The sequence below is a fragment of the Triturus cristatus genome, chromosome 3_2 (assembly GCF_964204655.1).
Source record: "Triturus cristatus chromosome 3_2, aTriCri1.1, whole genome shotgun sequence".
Classification (NCBI taxonomy): Eukaryota; Metazoa; Chordata; class Amphibia; order Caudata; family Salamandridae; genus Triturus; species Triturus cristatus.
The window spans coordinates 61735580-61753124 of NC_140584.1; the positions used below are offsets into that span (position 1 = coordinate 61735580).

The 17545-nt window shown below is 47.2% G+C and overlaps 1 protein-coding gene and 1 non-coding gene across 3 annotated transcripts in view; both read left to right on the forward strand.

Moving 5' to 3' along the window:
• Window positions 1-17545, forward strand: part of GLB1L2 (galactosidase beta 1 like 2) — a 1021913-nt gene that overhangs the window by 957465 nt on the left and 46903 nt on the right. The gene's annotated exons all lie outside the window — the stretch shown is intronic.
• On the forward strand, window positions 12899-13005 carry LOC146856805 (U6 spliceosomal RNA). Its single transcript, XR_014980278.1, has one exon. It is a non-coding gene; the product is annotated as a U6 spliceosomal RNA (small nuclear RNA).

Here is a 17545-nt window from a genome sequence, read left to right on the forward strand (position 1 = left end):
ATCAAGGGCCTTACAAACATGTTTCCTCCCACTCCTTTTGTAATGCCTCAGTGGGACCTTAATCTTGTTTTAACCTTTCTAATGGGGTCCCCATTTGAGCCTCTTCATAGTTGTCCTTTGAGGCTGTTGTCCTTTAAGGTGGTTTTTCTTGTAGCCATAACCTCGGCAAGGAGGGTGAGTGAGTTTCAAACTCTTAGTTCCAAACCTCCTTTTCTTACCTTACATGCTGAAAGGATGGTTCTGAGGACCAGGGATGCCTTCCTGCCAAAAGTTGTCGCTCCGTTTCATTTGGGGCAGTCCATTACTCTCCCTGTTTTCTATGCTCCTCCTCATCCTTCCAAAGAGGAGGAAAGGCTTCATCGCCTGGACCCAAAGAGAGCGGTCAGCTTTTACTTGGACAGAACGAAAGACTTTCGTATGGACGATCAGCTCTTCGTGGGTTATGTTGGACGTTCCAAAGGGAGAGCGGTGCACAAGCGCACGTTGTCGAGATGGATTATCCTTGCCATCAAGATCTGCTACGCCCTGGCTGGTAAGACCCCTCCTGAGGGCATTAGAGCTCATTCAACTAGAGCCAAGTCTTCTACCTCTGCTTTGGCCCGGTGTGTTCCTGTGGCAGATATTTGTAAAGCTGCGACTTGGGCCTCCCTCCATACCTTCGCAAAGCATTATTGCTTGGACTCAGAGATGAGGAGGGAGGGCCACTTCGCGCGCTCTGTCTTGCAAGACTTTCTGGTATGGGAAGGTGGACACCCTCCTCCGGGAGTGGGGACTGCTGTGGGAATCTATTCACAAGGTGAGGAATCCACTGGCAGATGTATCCATCAGAAGAACAAGTTACTTACCTTCGGTAACGCTTTTTCTGGTGGATACAGTATCTGCCTGTGGATTCCTCACTGACCCACCCGCCTCCCCGATGTCCACCTTTGTATACCATGAAAAAGGTCTTGTAGTTATGTTTTTATGCTGTATGGTACAGTTGTAGGAAATGCTTGGTTTACTTTGCATTCCTTTCATTTGCATATTATGTATATGTATTGGTATTTTGTATACTGTGTATTCTTTGAGTCTGTCGTTAGTCCACCTGTTCGCCTCGAAGGCCCGGAAAAAATGGGTAGAACTGACGTCATCACGCCGACGTGGGCTTCTTATAGCTCCGGTGACGTCGAATGGAGTCGCGAGCGGAGCCGATGCATTATGACGTCGCCCACGTCGACGTGGAGTGCTGGGAAAGAAAAGTTCCGTGGAATGCTGGCGCAGGGGATATTCACAAGGTGAGGAATCCACAGGCAGATACTGTATCCACCAGAAAAAGCGTTACCGAAGGTAAGTAACTTGTTCTTCTTGTGCCAAAACCTCACACCCAAGATGGTAAGAGAGAGATGAGGTTTTGTGTGGATTACAGAGGTCTCAATGCTGTCACTAGGACAGATGTCCACCCAATACCTAGGGCAGATGAGCTCATTGACAGATTGGCAGCTGCCAAGTTTTTGAGTACATTTGACCTGACAGCAGGCTACTGGCAAATCAGACTAGCTGAGAATGCAAAGGCCAAAACTGCTTTCTCGACCCCAGGAGGACATTATCAATTTGTGATAATGCCCTTTGGCTTGAAGAATGCACCTGCCACTTTCCAAAGGTTGGTGAATCAAGTCCTTACAGGTCTGGATGACTACTGTGCAGCTTATCTTGATGATATTGCTGTCTTTAGCTCCACCTGGGAGGATCACCTGGTCCACCTGAGGAATGTTTTAGAGGCCCTGCAAAAGGCAGGCCTCACTATCAAGGCCACTAAGTGCCAGATAGGGCAGAGCAAGGTTGTGTACCTGGGCCACCTAGTAGGTGGGGGTCAGGTTCAACCACTGGAGAGCAAGATCCAGACCATAAAGAACTGGACTCCTCCAATTACCCAGACAGAGGTCAGAGCTTTCTTGGGCCTGACCGGGTACTACAGAAAGTTTGTTAAGAACTATGGGTCCATTGTGACACCACTTAATGACTTGAACTCTAAGAAGATGCCAAAGAAAGTTCAGTGGACAGTAAGCTGTCAGAAGGCATTTGATGACCTGAAGCAGGCCATGTGCACTGCACCTATTCTGAAAAGTCTAGACTACTCCAAAGAGTTAATTGTCCAGACAGATGCTTCTGAGTTGGGTGTGGGAGCTGTTCTTTCACAACTGAATATAGATGGTCAAGACCAGCCCATTGCTTTTATTAGTAGAAGGCTGACCCTAGAGAGAAACGTTGGTCAGCTATTGAGAGGAAGGCCTTTGCTGTGGTTTGGGCCCTGAAGAAGCTGAGGCCATACCTGTTTGGCACTTACTTCAAGATTCATACAGACCATAAGACCCTCTTGTAGCTAAATCAGATGAAGGGTGAAAATCCCAAACTTCTTAGGTGGTCCATTTCCCTACAGGGGATGGACTTCACAGTGGAACATAGACCTGGGACTGACCATGCCAATGCAGATGGACTCTCCAGATATTTCCACTTAGAACATGAAGACTCAACTGGTCAAGGTTAGTTTAATGTCCCTAAGTTTGGGGGGTGGGGGTTGTGTAGGAGAGTAGGGTCTGCTTTCTATGTTCACCCCCACTTTTTGCTTTTGCTTCACTGGTTTTCGACTTAGATGTGGCTGTGGGCCTGCTAATCAGACCCACAGCCCAGCTGTTCTCTCTCTAAATTCATACTATGTACTTTAGGTGCATAACCCAATTGGTAAGGATCACCTTTTAGGGCCCTGTACAGTGTACCTTAGGTACCCAGGGCATAGGTGTACCCTAGGCCTACCGGGGGCTGCAGCATGTATTATGCCACCCCTGGCTGGCCTTCCATTATGACACAACTGGCTGATCACTCAGCTGGGGCAAGGTCGTGTAATCACCCCTTGCTTAGGTGTAGTATTCCTATACCTACCTTATATATAGACACATGGGTAACCAATCAGTCACTCCTATGGCAGGCCTTAACAATCCTGAGGGCAGAGTGCTTGGTAACATGTGAGATGGTGCTCTAGCATGAGCTGAGCCTGTCTGCAGCTTTCGGAACCATGTCCTTATAGCTGTTCTATGATATCGCCTACCATATACTCTTAAAGTGCCTTATAATCCTCGCGCTTATGGTAACTATGGTTTGGCTTTATCGAAACATGTCGTGTAAGGTGTCTAACACTTTGGAATACTACCCCCACACCATTTCTGGCGATGAGGATAGTATTCCTCCCTTCTAGAGGGAGAAGACATGTTGAAGACCTACTACCCGGTTAAAGTTAACCAGAGCCCCAGCATCACAAAATGGATGCTGCTGCCACAGACACGAGTCTGACCTCCTGCTGCTGGGAGTCCTTCCAGCGAGGGAGGCTTGGACAATAGGTTTCCTGCCTTGGGAGGTTCTAGCACTACCCTAGACAGGCCTTAGTGTATTGGGGCAGGGAGGGATGAATGAAACGAGACACTGCCTGGGGCACACAAGGTGTCCCATGCATAGTTCAGTTCAAACCGGTGCTGGGGCACTCCAGCCCCAGTCCTGGCGCGAAACTGGACAAAGGGAAGGGGTGTAACCACCCCCCTCCCTGGTCCCACCCATAGGAGGGACCTAGCAGGTAACCCAGCCCCCCAGATTAGTATAAGAGTGGGAGCTGAGTCCCTAGGACTTTGGATTATCCTGATAACTGAAACTTGAACAGAAACTCTGGACCTTCGACATTCGACTACGGAAGAAGACTGAAGAATCTCCCTTGTGGCCAAGGAGTGGCCACCCTGTGCAAACAGGCACCATCAAGCGACCTGCCGTTTGCTTTGTCCGAAGTTCTACGAGGAACCGACTGCAGAGCCCGACCAGCGCCTTGCCTTCCAGACTTCTCCGACCCTGATCCACATCCACAGCAAAGCTGAGAACCGTGGAGGCGACGAGAGACGTGGGACCGGCTACCTGGGAAAATTGGCTACTTGCTTCCAGCGCAGCTTCTGAGGCATCCTCGAAGTTGTGCTCTGGGGATTGAGAAGCCCCAACCCCGAGCACCATCTGCACCGAAGATCAGCCCTCCACACTCCACGAGTTCTGCGTGGGGCCCTTCTGCATTTTCCTGCTCAACGCGTCTGTCCGGTTGCTTGCCCGTTGGCTAGTGACCTTTGTGAAGACGAACCTGTAACTTTCCACCACTGGTTTCGCTCCTCCAGACTGGCCCTTGCTTCCCTGTGAAAGAGAAGCACCTCAGGCCTTCCTGGTCTGCAACGGAAGCGAATCCTTCATTCTGCGTGGGTTGCGCTTGCCAAGGCTTGTTGTGTCCAAACTCGACATCGACGCAGCCGACAGCAAGAGCCCTCGTGGGACAGCTCGCCTCCTGGTTCTGGTCGTCCTCGACGTCTCCTGGTACCCGTGGCTGCTGCGACAAGCTTCACCTCTTCACCTGCATCTTCACGACATCGCCTGATTCCTTCCCGGCTCCTGGCTGGTGACCTAGACTCTGTCCCCTCTGCTTGCAGGTATCCTCCTTCTTGATTCCATCCTTGGAATCCATCGGACACTCTTCACTGATTGCCTGTCATCATCTTTTCTTCAGACATCCATAGGAGTCGACGACGAAACCCGACGCTCACACCTATGCACCCGCAGCCCGTGGGCTAGGTAACTTGAGTACTCCGGTGCTCACAAGGGTATTGACTATCCTAGTGTCTAGTTTCCAAGTCTCTAACTCCTAGTTCCTTCCGAAGTGTCCTAAAACTCTTAATTTCTAAATATTACTATTTCTATCGACTTTAACGCATTACGCGTGAGTGTTTCCACTCTGCACCTGAATCCCGTGGGCCTCCCACTGCCTAGCAACTGATAGGATAGTGTAGCCCCAGCGATTCCCTAGGCCTAGGCCTAGGCCTAACTTGTGTTCGTGACAGTGGTTCTTATACCACTTACTTAGTATATGGTTTGCGCGGCCCCTAGGGCCTAACTATATTTCTTACCTGTGTGACTTATGTATGCTTAAATAAGACTGTGTTGTACTTACCTCGAATCTCATAAAGAGTGCTGAGGGTATTTTGACTAGAATAAATACATTCTATTTTTATAATATATCTGTTGTGGTGTCCCTTCATTTGGTATTCAAGGGATTGCAAATGGTATATCAGCTGGCTTCAGATGCCATACAGAGTTTAGCCTAAGACTGCTCTTGTCCATGCTACCACTAGGATAGCTGGTCTATAAGGTTGACTTTACAACCAATCACCATAAGGGTTGTTTGGACTGATACAAGGTGTACACTAGAACTAGTGACATCATATATCAGGCCAACTTCTCACATTGTGTATTAAGGCTTGTTACTCTCTGGCTAAAAAGGAGCCTCCAGTCGGGCTACACGCTCACTCCACCAGGGCGACGGCAGCCACTACTGCCTTGGGAAGAGGAGTGCCTCTGAATGACATCTGTCAGGCAGCCACGTGGGCATCGCTACACACGTTTATCGAACACTACTGCCTGGACAGCCAAGTTCGGAGAGACGGCTTCTTTGGCCGTTCTTTTCTCCAGGACTTTCTGGTGTGATTTTGGTTCGCAGACCCACCTCTGGGGTTGGTATTGCTGGGGTATCTATTTTAAGGTAAGGATTCTATAACTAACGTGTTTCATTCAGATGCACAAGTTACTTACCTTCGGTAAAAATATATCTGTAAGAAACCTTAGTTAGTTATAGTTTCCTTACCGCCCCACCCATCCTCCCCGTTCTACGAACTGATTTCTAGTGTTAAGGACATCCGTTCCAGGCCCTCGTTTTTGTGCACCAATGGTCAGTGTCTTGCATGGCTCTGCGTTTCTGGTGCGGAAAATCGTGTACAGAACTGATGTCAGCGCGAGGGCGGTGTCTAAGTAGCTGCCGCGACGTCATACCGGCAACCACGATGACGAACGCAGAGCCGACCGATGCCACCTTCCGACGCGCAGAGGTACTGCTGGCGAAAAATCTTTCAAAAATTCTCCAGATCCAGTCTGGCGCTTGGGGGTAATTCTAAGGTAAGGAATCTATAACTAACCTATGTTTCTTACAGATATATCGTTACCGAAGGTAAGTAACTTGTTCGACTCTTTCGGCGTGCCTTTGGGCCCAGCGAACTCTGCTGGGGGCCCTGGGCCTTCGAGGCCGGCTGGTTCGGCTTCGGCTCTGGCTCCTGCACCGGAGCACCCACGAGGATCCAGATCTGGATTGGTGCCGGTCGACCCCACGGTACCTTCTCCCGTGCCGGTTGTACCCCAACACCAGCATCGACCCCAGCCTCAACCCCGACTTGGACACAGAGCCGGACCAGCTTCGACCGGCGCTGGTACCGGCGCCGACCGGTACTTTTGTACCACTGTTCTTTCCTGGGGTCCCTACCGCCCTGACTGGCAGACAGAGGAGGGTGAAGAGGACTGGGAGGGGTCTGGTGACCCTCTAGCAGACCAACCAAAGGAGCCAGACTTGCGAGAGGAGTTGGTTGAGCCAGTGGCTGGATACCTCACCAGACCTTGGTATGCTTTCTCTCCCTACTGTGGCTACGGAGGAGGGGGCCTCCTACACTGTGGTGTTGCGTAGGGCGGCTAAGCTTTTTGGCCTTGAGCTTCCTACGGTGGCAGTCAGGACTAACCTCCTGCCTGAGATGCATCAGCTGGCAGCGACTTCTTTTGAGCCCCTGCTGCCTTTTAATGAGGCCGTCACTCACATCCTTCTGGGCACTTGGTCCAAACCCAAGTACAGGGGCTCCTGTGGATAGGATGGTTGCCCGACGCCACCGCCCGGCCCCGGGCGACCAACTTTTCCTCTCCCAACACCCTACCCTAGAGAGCTTGGTGGTCCAAGCCTCAACATCAAAAGGTGCGTTCCCTACTGCTCCAGCAGATAGGGAATCCAAGAAACTGGACTATCTTGGGAAGAAGATGTTTTCGTCCGCCAGCTTAGGACTGCGGTCGGTGAGCACCGCATGTCTCTTGGGCCGCTACACACACTCTGTGTGGGACACGGTTGCCCAAGTGCTGCCGCAGTGCACGGAGGAGGCCTGGGCCATGCTCACCCCGCTGTCGCAGAGGGTAAAGATGCAGCAAAGTTCGCCATCCGTTGTGGGGTGGATACGCCCGACTCGCTGGGTAGAACGATTTTAACGTCAGTAGCCCTGGGGCACTATGCCTGGCTGAGGTCCACTGGCTTCTCTGGGGATGTTCAATCAACCCTTTTGCACATGCCCTTTGATGGCCGTTGTCTGTTTGGAGACAAGGAGGACAACGCGCTCAAACGTTTCAAGGACTATAGGGCTACAGCCAGATCGTTGGGCCACCTCTCTCCCCATGCAATCTGCCTTTTGCCCCTTTCGTGGCTACGGAAGGGGTGCTCCACCCAGAGCCACAGGCCTGCGCAGCATCTGCGTGGCCGGGGACGTGGGACCCAATGTCGTGGGTCTGGGGGCCAGTCCACCAATGCCCCCCCCCCCCCGCAGCAGCCTCCAAACCTTCCTAGTCTGACTTTTCAGGGCCACCACTTGCCAGTGGGCGGCAGGATCCACCATCACCTGCCAACTGGCACAAAATCACGTCTGACAGGTGGGTTTTGCAGATAGTCCGAATGGGCTACTCCCTCCCCTTCGAGACTACCCCTCCTTCCATGCCACCTACACTCCATCGCATGTCGGAGGATCATTTGGCCCTTCTCCGCCAGGAAGTTACAGCTCTCTTGGCCAAGGGAGCTATAGAACACGTCCCTGTGCCAGTGGGTCGTGGCTGTTACTCCCACTACTTCCTGGTACCCAAGAAGAACAAAGGCCTGTGTCCTATCCTAAACTTTAGGGATGTCAACCGCTTCCTCCGGAAGGAGGAGTTCAAGATGTTAACTTTGGCTCAGGTCTTGTCTGCCCTCGACCCAGGAGACTGGATGGTAGCGCTGGACTTGCAGGACGCTTACTTGTCTTGCCTGTCCATCGGCATTACCTATGGTTCACTGTAGGCCACAAGCATTTTCAGTTCACCGTGCTCCCTTTTGGCCTTTCGGGTGTTCACAAAAGTGATGTCAGTGGTCGCAGCTCATCTGCGCAGATCAGGGGTTTCAGTCTTCCCCTATCTCGAAGACTGGCTGCTGAACGTGGACTCGCCCCAGGCTGTCGTTTCTCACCTCCAGACTATGGCGGACCTACTGCATTATCTGGGGTTCACTATCAATGTGCCGAAGTCGCACCTGATTCCCTTTCAGAAGCTCCTTTTCATTGGAGCAGTTCTGAACACAGCACAGTCTCAGATCTATCCTCCCGAACAGCGAGTCTGGGATATTCGGGCTATGATACCGATGTTTCAGCCTCTATCCCGGATTGCGGTGAGAGTGACCCTGAGGCTGCTGGGCCTCATGGCCTCCTGCATCCTGCTGGTGGATCATGCCAGATGCATATGCGGGCTCAGCAGTGGGACCTGAAGTTCCAGTGGGTGCAGCATCAGGGGAATCTTTCCAATGTCGTCCATATCTCGGAGGGGACTGCAAGTCAGTTGCAGGGTTGGCTCACAGACCAGGATTGGGTCAGCGGCAGGTCCCTCTCCCTTCCCCAACCAGAGTTTACAGTAGTAAAGGATGCATCACTTCTGGGTTGGGGCGGCCACATGGAGGAGGCGGTGATCAGAGGCCTCTGGTCTCCGGGGGATTCCAGGCTCCACATGAACCTCCTGGAGCTCCGGGTGATTCGTTTTGCACTGAAGGCATTCCTTCCCTCTGTCAAAGCAAGTACCATGTGGTACTGCAACAAGCAGGGTGGGGTATGTCAAGAGGCTCTTCGTCTTTGGACGTGGCTGGAACATCAGGGCATATCCATGATGGATCAGGAATGGCGTATTCACTCGGAGGTGGTGCAAGGTCTCTTTCAGCAGTGGGGAGAGCCTTGGTTAGATCTATTCACCACCAAAGAGAACGGGCAATATCAGCAGCTCTGCGCTTTTCGTCACGAATGGAATTGCTGCCTTCTGTACGCCTTTCCACCTGTACCACTTCTACCCAGAGTGCTGAAGAAGATCAAGCGCGACGAGGCCCAAGAGATTCATGTGGCTCCGGACTGGGCACGAAGAGTCTGGTACCCCGGGCTCTTAAGCATAGCCATCGATCCTCCAATCAGACTGCCTCTTTGGGAGGATCTTCTGTCGCAGCAGCAGGGGACGGTCCTCCACCCGAACCTGTCTAGTCTCCAACTCCTTACGTGGAGATTAAACGGCAACAGTTGACAGCATTCTGCCTTCCTCCCCAAGTCTGTATTGTCATCTTGGCAGCCAAGCATCCCTCCACTAAAACGGTCTACGCCTGTAGATGGAACAGATTTGTGGCATGGTGCACAGCAAAGGTTGTGGATCCCCTTTCTGCCCTTCTTTCAAAGGTTCTCCTCTTCATTCTTTCTTTGGCGCAGCAGGGCCCTGCTCTGGACACTCTTCAAAGGCTATCTTTTGGCCATTTCAGCCTATCTTCGCCTTCATGATCAGCCTTCTCTTTTCAAGTCCCCTATTGTTCATAGATTTCTGAAGAGCATTACTCATCTCTTTCCTCCTTCTCTTTCGTAATGCCCCAGTGGGACTTAAATCTTGTCCTCACTTATCTTATGTGTGCTCCCTTTGAGCCACTACATAATTGTCCCCTTCGGCTACTTACTTTTTTTTTTTTATATTTCTGTTTATTGAACTTAAAAACAAGAGTCATGCGGTACAGAGAAGTGTGTCGTATATTACCATAATAGCAGTTCTTTAGAGGCATCAGTACATTACTTTCGTCATAGCGTGCAGATTTACAGTACATGCAGTGAGATTTACACCATACAATGATCATCGGGTGATGGGATAGATGGGGGTTCGCACAGTCTGCCCCGATATACATTCCATTTAGTCCATATTGCAATCTATTTTTTAGGACATCCCCGAGCTACATAAACAGTTTTCGTTCTCACCATACACCAGTCCATGTCCTCTTTCCATTTCTTCAGTGTCGGTGGCGCAGCGGCTCCCCATGACTGCGCTATATTGCGCTTAGCGATCATCTGTCCAAGTGTGGCCCATATCCCCCTTTCACATTTAAATCTGTGGGCTCCCAGATGTTCAACAGGCATCTCTTGGCCTCGGGCATCAAAGGGACCCCCCAAACCATACTCATACATTGCAGGATTTTCTGCCAGTAGTCTTGAATTAACGGGCACTCCCAGAGAATGTGTAGGAACCCGCCTTCCATCCCACACCGTCGCCTACACAGCCCATCCAAGCTTTTACCCATGAGCATCAATTGCTTCCCTGAAAGATAAACCCTGTGTAGAATCTTCAGTTGTACCAGTTTGAGTTTAGCCGATATGGCCACTTCTTTTGGCTTGGGCTACTTACTTTGAAGACAGCTTTCTTGCGTGCCATCACCTCTACTTGCAGGGTAAGTGAGCTTCAAGCCTTATCTTTGCGACCTCCCTTTCTTGCTGTCCATCTGGACAAAGTAGTCCTCCGTACTAGGCCCTCTTTTCTGCCCAAAGTTGTTACCTCTTTCCACATAGGTCAGACCATCACATTGCCTACCTTCTCCCCGTCTACGCACCCTTCCAAAAAGGAGGGGAGACTCCACCATCTGGACCCAAAATGTGCGCTATCTTTCTACCTTGACCGCACTATAGACTTCCCGGGCGGACGATCAACTCTTCGTGGGTTATGTGGGCGCCAAGAAAGGTTGGGCAGTGCACAAACATACTATCCGTCGATGGGTTGTCCTATGCATTAAGATCTGTTATTCTTTGGCTAAAAATGAACATCCAGTAGGACTGCGCGGCCACTCTATTGGGGCGACGGCAACTACTACAGCCTTGGGACGTGGAGTTCCGCTGGTTGACATCTGCCAGGCAGCCACATGGGCATCCCTGCACACGTTTACTGAGCATTACTGCCTGGACAGTCAAGTTCGGAGAGACTGCTTTTTCGGCCGTTCTGTTCTCCAGGACTTTCTGGTGTGAACTTAGTTCGCATACCCACCTCAGGGGTTGGTATTGCTGGGGTATCTATTCTAAGGTAAGGAATCTATAACTACGGTCTCTTTTAGATGAAGAGGTTACTTTTACCTTCAGTAACGATGTATCTGTAAGAGACATTAATAGTTATAGATTCCTTACCACCCCACCCGTCCTCCCCTTTCTGCGAACTTACTTTTAGGGATAAGGACTCCCTTCCAGGGCCCTAGCTGTGTGCGCCAGTGGTCAATGTCTTGTATGGCTCTGCGTTTCTGGCATGGAAAGTTGTGTCAGAACTGACGTCAGTGCGCATGGACGGCATCTAAGTAGACACCGCGACGACATCCCGGCGACCGACGCCACCTACTGACGCGCAGGGGTACTGCTACTAGAAAGTTTCCCCGGATCCAGTCTGACGCCTGGGGGTAATTCTAAGGTAAGGAATCTATAACTACTAATGTCTCTTACAGATACATCGTTACTGAAGGTAAGTAACTTGTTCTTTAATTGCCTTGCAAAACAATTCCTACTGCATCTTGAAAAGTATCATTGCTATTCTTAAAACTGTTACCTGCAACTGCGTTCTTCTTGGTTCTAAATATAAAAGTATTATCTATTTAAGCCTCTGGGGATCCACTGGACTCTGTGCACACTATACCTTACTTTGGCATAGTATATACAGAGCCAGCTTCCTACAACTTCCCACCTCCGAAACACATACAAATAACTTCTAAAGAAGTTAGTGTGTTTCCATGGCATAGAAGGGTATCAGCAATCCAGTATGCCACTTTGGGTGTAGGGGAGGGGTTTCTCAAGCTGTAATAATATTTTCCAATTCGATAAAAAAGTAAAACATTTATTAGAATCCTACATGCAGACTTATTCTGATAGTTTTCAGCCTGTGGAAAACTTGTCGGTTTGGGGTTAAGTGTAACATAGAAATCTTGTTAGATATCCTGTGCATGACAATCATTTATGTGATTAACAAAAAAAGGGTGACTCAACAAAATTTTGGGCCTCTGATTCGAAAAGTTCTAATTTTTTTGTGACAAGAGTTACCTTTTTAATATGGTTTTGCTTGTGCACATTTTTTGTTAGATTAGCTTTGTTCTGTGCCCTTTCAGTTGTGCAGTTGTTCCGTCTGAATGGGCCAAATATGACTTTCTGTTCCCATGTCTGCTTATCAAATGCCTAAAATACACACTGTAGTTCCAGCCGATGCTTGGGTAAACCATTTCTCGGAAATGTTTTCCCCAGAGCCAAGGACAGTTAACTTATCGCCGGACACAGAAATTGCTTGTGATATAGGAGCTGTCATTGCTCTAAGTAACTCAATTGAAGTGTGCAAGGTACTACTAGCTATATAAAAGAGTCGCCCAGAGAAAGTCCCAGGACCATATAGAATTCCTGTGGACCTATATAAGTATTTACCAGACTTTTGGGCCCTATTGATTACAAATGTTTTGGAAGCTGCAATAGTGGGCCCCCTAGTCCAGACCTGGCAAAAAGTCTTCATAGTGCCGATTTTTAAAAAGGGGGATAAAACTAAACCCCACTGCTATCGCCCAATATCCCTGCTCAATAGTTCAGTCAAAATATTGGGCAGGGTAATTTTGGCTAAATTAGAACTTTGGGCTTTGGAACATCAGGTGCTTTCAATTTACCAGTTTGGTTTCAGTCCAGGACTTGGAACTGTAGAACAATCTCTAAAGCTGGCCTTAATTGTTCAAAAGTACACTAAAACACTAAATGGCTGTGTCCACTTAGCGTTTATGGACCTAACCTGTGCTTTTGACACAGTGAATTGCAGCCAATTATGGTCCATATTGTTAAAAATGGGGATTGATGGAGCAATTGTCACCTTGCTTAGTAGACTTCACGAATATGCCTCAGCACGCTATAATAGAGAGATTTGCCTGAAGGATTCTCTTCAGATATTGGGGTGAGACGTGCTGGCTTCGGCGGCACGTATACTAAAATTGGAATGATACAGAGAAGATTAGCATGGCCCCTGCGCAAGGATGACACGCAAATTCGTGAAGCGTTTCATATTTTGTTCTTTGCATCGTCAAAAGACGATTGAGGCAAAGATTAAGGGATTGATTAAAGATCTACGGCTTGCAGAGATTGAGCTTGTAAGGGAAATCAGTGCTGGTCAAAATATAGAAGAGTGTCAACATCTTATGACTGCTATTAAATCAAAAATACATCAACATTTCGCAGAAGAGCTCGCTGCATAAAGCACAGGTCAGATATTTATGAATTTGGGAAATTATTGACCAAATGTATTCAACAGAGGGCGGCTTTGAATGGAATAAGCAGGATTTCAGATTCACTCGGTCAGATACAGGACACTTCGGTGGGAGTCCTAAGCGTATTTCAAACCTTTTATCACCAGCTGTATACTGCAGAAGGCAAAGCTACTAAGGAAAGTATTAGGGAATTCTTAAGCAAACAAAATACGATGAGTGTTTCGCCTGAACAAAACAAGGCTCTTAATGCCCCAATCACTAGGGAGGAGGTCGAGAAAGCAATAATCTCTCTAGCCATGGGAAAAGCAGTTGGGCCAGACGGGATCCCCCTAGAGTTTTTCAGGACATTTCGGCAAATGCTAAGTCCTATGCTGACATCTTTATTCAAACTTGCTCAACTGGGTCAGACCCCTAATTCGTGGCAGAAGACTACTATTGTTGTTTTCAAGAAAAAGGGCAGACCTGAACTCAACCCGGCATCTTACAGACCGATTACACTTATCACGGCGGATAGTAAGATCTACTCGAAAATAATCGCCTCTAGGCTGGGTACAGTAATAACTTCTTGGTATCTATCCGACAACACGGGTTTATCCTGGGTCAGGATACAACAGACCATGTCAAAAGAGCAATAGCCCTTTTTGATTGGGCACAGGCGACTGGATCACCGCTTGGGATGATCCTGTTAGACGCAGAGAAAGCGTTTGACAGGGTCTCCTGGCGGTTCCTCTGGCCTGTTTTACACTGGAAGGGATTTTCCACAGAATTTATTCAAGCAGTTCAGGCACTGTACGCAACACCGGAAGCCGCAATTCGTATATCAGGGCAAGTATCACAAGCATTTAGTATTAGCAGAGGAACAAGGCAGGGGTGTCCCTGCTCCCTGCTGCTATTTTCATTATACATTGACACTTTCTTAAATAAACTGGAAGCAGAAACTAGCATCGAGCTTGTCCAGGTTAACAATATTAGCTTTAAATCATTGGCATATGCCGATGACATTGCTATTTTCAAAAGTAATCTCCGGCTAGCTTATCCAATAGTGGAAGATCTGGCGAAACAGTATGGCGCAGTATCGGGCTATAAACTAAACGTAGACAAGACCAACTGTCTACACTCAGACTATTTCCCTACGGCAGATATTCCGATTGTATCAGAGGCCATCTATCTGGGGGTTAGATTAACTGTAGCAGTGGTACGCTTCCCGGAACTTAGCATTTTACCGGTGATCCACACAGTTAGCGTTTCTCTGGAGACCCTAGATCATCTACACCTAACACTACATGGCCACTGCAATGTTCTTAAAATGTCTATTTTTCCAAACTTTGTATACTTTTTCTTGACTATTCCATTGGCATTCCCAATATCATGTATTACTAAAATTGAAAGGGTGTGTTTTAGGTTTTTATGGGGTTATCGGCGACCCAGAAGGGTAATCAAGTGGATGATTCTCCCTAGATTAAGGGGGGCTGGGGGGTGCCAAACTTTATATTATATCACTGGCAGTATTATTGCAGCATATGGGAATATTAGTTACAGGAAATATGGATAGGTCAGAGACTGTTAGCCCCACTATATATGAGATGCTGCTAGGAGATTAAACTAGACAAAGGTTAGTTAAAACTCTGGAACCATGTTATTATAAGAAGACAAAATTCAAAATAATACAATCAACTTTTTCAGTTTGGAGGAAAATCCGACGCAGATTTATGATATCTAACATTAACGCATATACTCCCTTATCTGCGAGTGGCCTCCTACCAACTATATTCCAGGACAGAATTACATTTAGCTGGGGTAATGCAGGAATTACTGTTTTAGGGGATTTATGCCATGAGGACAATTAGCCACATTTATGTTCTTACAAGAGAAGTTTGGTCTCTCTAGGGGGGACTTTTTTAAGTTCTTACAGATTCAGAGTTTTCTAGGTTCTAGTATGCAAGGGGCAAATGGTAACCTGGATCCTATTGGCTTAATTGAGCTGCTGCAGATACAATCAAAGATTGGAGTAATCTACCAGGCGTTACTGGCAGAGTTCCCTGACGATATAACATCTCAAAATGCTAGAGAAGGCTTGGGAAAACAGGGTTAATATGGAGACATCACTGGAACTAGCCAATTGTGTGGTTATATCTGGAAGCCTGAAAACGCAGCATTTTATGTCTGCTTTTGATTTATACTATACCCCCGCCAAGACTTCCAAATGGGCTTGCTCCCTTGGGAGCTCATGTAGCAGATGTGGGCTCTGGGGAGCAGACACTTTACACATTTTTTATACTTGTCCTAGCTTGGCACTCTTTTTGAAGGAGATTAATTACTTTTTGAATCTGGTTCTTGCTACCCCCATAATATTGACTTCTGAATTGGTAATCTTGGGGGTAGAAAGCGATGAGGTGGGTGAACTTCGCGGTAGGGCGGAGACTAGTTTTATTTTAACTTCTATGGCTATCCTAAGACTATGTATAACATCTAAGTGGATCAGCTCAGATCCTCCGACATTCTCTAATTGGAGATCTCGGATGTTAGTGGTATATAATATGGAATCTGCTGTTTATAAAATGCGGGGGCCAAGGAGACGAGCATGGGGCCTAAAAATCTGGTCTCCAATTACAAGATGGCTAGAGAACACTGTGTAGCTTAAAGGTATTTGTTATCATTTATCTATTGTTTTTGTTCTCCCAGCGAAAATTGTCTTTTTCAAGATCTTCCCTTTTCCTCTGATTATTGGCTAATAATGAATTGTAAATCTTTATCTATTCCAATGTACAAAAATGCATTGCTGATATGTAAATGAAGCTGTACTAACTATGACACTGATTCTTGGAGAAAAAATAATAATACAAAAAAAAAAGATATTGGGGTAAGACAGGGTTGTGTCTTGGCAACATTCCTCTTTTTACTATACATTAATGGGCTGGGAGACCAACTATGTAAGGTGGGAAAAGATATACCAAAATGTATCATGTACCAAATTACCGTTCTCCTGTATGCTGATGATGATGTCCTGATAGCCAGGACAGCAAATGGCCTACAAGTATTGTTAGATTCATTCAATGATTTTATGAACAATCTAGGGCTAAAAGTAAATCGCACAAAATCTTTCATCATGAAATGTGGCCCCAAAAAAAGCCAAAACAAGAAAGTTTTTACTGGGGGGCGAAGAAATTGAGACGGTCCCATATTTTACCTATCTGGGGGTACCATTTGATGCTGATTTTAATTGGAAACATGTTTTAAATATTAGAATTATGCAATTTCAGAAATCTTTTGATGCAATTTTTAGATTTTCTAAAAGACTGGGACATAAACTGATTAAGGAGATTTTGTGTGTCTACAAGAGTAATAACATTTCTGTAGTAACCCTTGGGGCCGGGGTGTGGGGTCACGTAAATTGCAAATCACTCCAAGTAGCAGAGAATAAGTTTCTAAGAAGACTTATCTCAGTGCTTCAGTGTTCCGCCGTCTCTTTCTGTCACGAGGAAGTTGGTATGACTTATCTGAAAGACTATATAGAGATTCAGCCGTTATTGCTTTAGTTAAAAACCTGGAAGAATCCAGAGGCTACCCTCTGTAGAACAATACTGACAGACTGCAGGAAGCTGGATAATAGTTGACATACCCTGGCTTAGGTTTGTTAAAACGTGTTTTGCTAAAATGGGTGTCCCAGAGTATTATTCAAACCTCGATATGCTAAAAAAAAATGTCTCATCAGTCTCTATAAAGTCACTTTTTTATCAAACCTATGTCTGGGTTAGCCCTATAGGCAGTATGACTGGTCAGCCAGAGCGCCTCTCACAATTGCAGAGAGAGCCTGCCTTGTACTTGCAAATTGACTTAAATGAAAGAAGGAAATTTTTGTTGACGAGGTTGTGTTTAAAAACTGTACACTTTCTAGCCGCCTTTCCCATCCAAGGCACGTGGTTTGCTTCACTCCTTGTTTGTCCGTGTGACAATCGTCCACCTCAAAGCACTTTGCATTTTATTCTCTTTTGTAGTCTTAACACCCCCAGAGGAAACAGTTTGTTCGTCGTGGAATTACTTGCTGCAGGGATTATGAATTACAAATTGGCAATGGAGTTTTTACTCTCCCTAGGAACAGTTGAGATCATACAATGTATTTTAAATTACCTTTTTACTGCTATTAAGATTCGTAGTAGATACTGATCATTTTAAAAACCTGTACATTTTTTATATGTGGATGTGCTGGTTTTTTTTTTAATAAATTGTGTTTGTACAACCTTTTATGGCTCTTTTAGAGTCGAAATAAAGTATTTCTGATCTCATCTGACTTTCACTCGTAATGTGTTTTTTTTTTCACGAGGAACTGTTCATTAGGTCCAGTGC